The 4,096-nt window shown below is 43.6% G+C and overlaps 1 long non-coding RNA gene across 2 annotated transcripts; it reads right to left on the bottom strand.

Annotated features, from left to right (window-relative positions):
• Window positions 1–2,819: 2,819 nt before the first annotated feature.
• On the bottom strand, window positions 2,820–3,967 carry LOC122049129. 2 transcript variants are annotated; one of them, XR_006130845.1, is made up of 4 exons: window positions 3,891–3,967; window positions 3,689–3,729; window positions 3,453–3,604; window positions 2,820–3,115 (listed from the first exon to the last, which is right to left on the bottom strand). It is a non-coding gene; the product is annotated as an uncharacterized LOC122049129 (long non-coding RNA). The 2 variants fall into 2 exon arrangements; XR_006130844.1 differs by lacking the exon at window positions 3,891–3,967 and having other exon boundaries at window positions 2,823–3,115; window positions 3,689–3,876.
• Between the last annotated feature and the right edge of the window lie 129 nt (window positions 3,968–4,096).

The raw sequence follows: 4,096 nt of genomic DNA, 5'->3' as shown, positions 1-4,096 counted from the left end.
GCAAAAGTCCAGTCGATCTGGAGGATCGACTGGCAACAGGTAAATCTCCTGAGTGGAGTAGGTGAGGACGCGCTCCCCGTAGAGGGAACAGTAGGCGTCGGGTCGACCTAGAGTTTTCGGTCGGAAACCCGAAGTCAGGATCGGATAGTCCGGAGACTATCATTATCACTTCTATTATGCTTTATGTGCTAACTTTGTGCTGCAGGGTATACTTGGGATTAATGTATCTTGCAGGGACCAAAGTGCAAAGATTAACCTCGGATGAACAGTGTCCGAGGCGCCTCCATGGAGCTTGGAGGCGCCTCGGATGCAAAAGCTGACCTGACCGCGAAGCAGGGCTGAAGGCGCCTTGAAGACCCATGAAGGCGCCTTCAAGGTGATAAGGCGCAGAATGGTCAGCGCTCATCTGCATGGTGGACTCGGAGCTATGGAGGCGCCTTGAGAGGCCTTCAAGGCGCCTTGGATGCCCTTTATAAGGGGACTTCGAGCAGCATTGAAGAACAACAACTTCCAAGCGATCCTTGTGCTGCGTGCTGCTCAATCAACGACCCTGAAGTGCTGTTACGAGTCCACGACGACCAGGAGCTTCGAGATTACGATTCTGTCGTCGGTATACTTGTTTTTAATTACTGTACTAATTGTAAATCTTGTACTCCTTTTCGTACTTATAAGTGTTGCCCACCGAAAGCGATCAAGGATCGCGGGCCTTCGACTAGGAGTCGACCTAGGCTCCGAACAAAGTAAAACTTCTTGTGTCCCTCTGTGATTGCATTCGTTATTTCCGCTGCGTACATTTACTTTGATAGTTTTACGATTCCGATACGATCAAAATAGCCGCGAGCGCTATTCACCCCCCCTCTAGCGCGTCTCGATCCAACAATTGGTATCAGAGCGGGGTCGCTTTGAACTGGTGCAACCACCATTCAAGCATTTTTCAAGCATTCAACCACCACCATGCAACCAACATACGCCTTTCGTTTTTTTTTTCCCTCCAAAACTGTTTTCAAAAAATCCATTTTCATCTTTTCACCATTGGTTAGAATTAGCGAAATATTATGTTTTCAAAAATTTGTGGTAATATTTTTAATATTATTTTAATAATATTTTATTATTTTTTTCTCGAAATTCCTGAATCACTATCTTTATTTCTCTCCCGCACTACTAATCCAAGACTAAGTCTTGGGACAAGTTTTATTGTGTTTATTTTGCGAGATTGTCTTTCTAAAATGGCCCATCAAGAAGGCTACAACACTGCTCGTCGACCGCTCTTCTCCGGAAATGATTTCGGAGATTGGAAGGGTCGGATGGAGGCGTGTCTCCAGACTCACTGTCACGCCCCAGGTAGTCCCTGTCCGAAGAAATTTCGACAGCATCTCCCCTGTACGGGTGACAATATGAATCTCAGTATACATATATCTATACCTCGGCCACACTCGGCCGGAACAATACACACAAATAGTAAACAATCCACGCAGTTATATTCAACATTTCTACACAGATATAATATGAACAATCCACGCAGTTATATAAAGAAAAGATGATATAGAAATCAACGAAGATATACGTACACATCCTACTCCACTACAACGAAGAAACGAAATCCACGAAGTAATGAAATATTCGCAGCGGAAAACAAAGTAACAAACCCGAATGTTCGATATAAAGTCCACAATACAAACCCACATCACAATTATACGTATAAGAGCGAATACAGAAAATGATATCTAGAAATCCTCGCGACAAAGGGGCTAGCGACTGGAATATCTCACAACGTCCTCAACCTGAAAAATAGTAACAACGGGGTGAGTTCAAAGAACTCAGCAGGTAATCCAATAGATATGTACAGCAACATATAACCACCAGTAACATCCTATGGTACAGTACACTAAACCATAGAGCCTACAGTACAGTCTCCTAACAGTACAACCTACAGTACGGTCTCCTAATAGTATAACAGATATGCATAGCTGAAATAACCTGTAATAACCAGCAAAAGGCATAAAGTACAGTCTATAGCAAGAATAATAAGAAAATGCATAACTGAAATAAACTGTGCTCACCTGCGAGGCAACCGATCACAACATACGAGATAAAAATAGTCGAGCAAAAGCACGTATCTCAGATGCATGTCAATCATACGCAATCACCAAAAGCATCAATCATAACAAATGCAATCCGTGCATATGATGCAATATGACATGGTCACCCTCACGACAGTCGGCCATCTCACACACAACGGTGAGACCGAGTGGGTAGGATCGTGACACCGCACTCGCCATCATCGCCTCAAGAGCGACCGAGCGGGATGTCGTCAAGTACACCTATCCTCCTACCTCGTACATAGTGAGGGAGCGCACCTCTCATCTCCCAGACAACGACGGGAGGGACCCCGTCTGCTACCAGCGCAACACACTACCCACGATGACCAACGGAGCACTAAAGAGCAACCTACCATACACACCCTAAGTGCTGTGCCACTACCCATGCAGTGGTCACGTGTGTAGAGGTCCATGTAGCCGGCCGACGAGCTCAACAACAATGGAGTCGTCAATCGCCCAGCATGCAATCATGCGATATGGTGCGTGCGGCTACAGTATGTCATACCTGAACATAGCCTCCTCCATATATGTGTGTGCCCAAAAGGTAAACGCATATATATAAACATGATATAAACAGCATAAATCCAAAGACATCACATATACAATGATGTAAGTATCATGAATCCAAGAGCATGTATCACACATGTAAAGCAACTAATCCAGTAGAGTAGAGCACTATAGATATGCACCTCTATGAACATATATACACATGGCAAGAGATAAAATATCCAATCCTGAAGTAAAGCAACTAGCAGATGAAGCATGTGATAGGTATCAACTAGCTAAAACCAGGGGAAGTACTAAAACTACCAATCATTAGTAACCGCCTACAAGTATCGAATAAACTATAACCAAGGAAGTGATAAATCTACCCATCACTAGTAATTATATATATAAAGTGCACATATCATAAGACAGTATCAAAAGATAAGTCAAAGGGTACCCGCCTCAAATAGAAGGTACAATCCAATCCTAATCCAATGTCAACTTCGAGACGCCCATCTCGAATCAGAATCCTGCGTCAACAAACACATGTACATTTTATTTAGCTAAATTCAAATGAAATAGCTAAATCAAATACCTAAAACTAAATTAGGGCAAAACCCTAATCAACTTCAATCACAACCTACCTAATTAATCTAATGGTCAATTAGGGTTAGTTATCTAATCCCTAATCACCAATTAGATTAGAAATCTAAACTTAGATTAAATCCAATAGTTGACTAGGGTTAATTGCCTTAACCCTAGTCATTCTATTAATTTAATCTAAGTAAATAAATCTGATTACAATCAACCACTAATTACAACCTCTAGTCAACCCTACATATGATATATCAAAAGCCCTACTCATACCTCAATTTCCAGCAACTGTTGATGCTGGAACTAGAGGAGCTACCGGTTGTGGGTGCTGTCGGACCAACAATAAGCAACCTCACAGAACACTGCTGGAAACCAAGCTGCCACAGAACCCAATTCTAGATCCACCGCAGGAGCACATAACCTCACTGATGGATCAGTCGGATCAAGCAATGAATCAAGCAAGAAGATCACAGATCCAAACACCAACCGAATTAACAACCTGACCTTACCTCAATCGGTTGTCTCCAAAAGAAATTGCCCAATCCGTGACCTAAATCAACCTCAAGAAGAGGAGGATCAAGAACAGAGGAGGATTAGTCTATAGAGAAGAAGGTCTAAGCCCTAAAACAGCTATCCGATGCTTCCTCTAATCCAACAAGAATAATCAATGAAGAACATCACCCAATCGATCGAAATCTGGTAACACCTTACCTTAAGGATCGTTGCTAGGTCACGGCTCTGTTGCCGTGACGTCTGATCGGAGCCAACCGAAGAGACCTAGGGCACAGTCCGGAAGAAAACCCTCACCGGCGATCGGGTGGATCTCGCTCGATCCAGTGGCGTCGGCAGGTAGGCGTGAGAAGACACGATGTTGTGAAGCGGCCCAGAGAGGAAGACACCGGTCGGACCTGAGCTCA

This window comes from Zingiber officinale, chromosome 2B, assembly GCF_018446385.1.
Source record: "Zingiber officinale cultivar Zhangliang chromosome 2B, Zo_v1.1, whole genome shotgun sequence".
In the NCBI taxonomy this organism is placed as follows: Eukaryota; Viridiplantae; Streptophyta; class Magnoliopsida; order Zingiberales; family Zingiberaceae; genus Zingiber; species Zingiber officinale.
The sequence above is the reverse complement of the archived record's forward strand: the minus strand, read 5'-3'. Positions and strand labels throughout refer to the sequence as shown.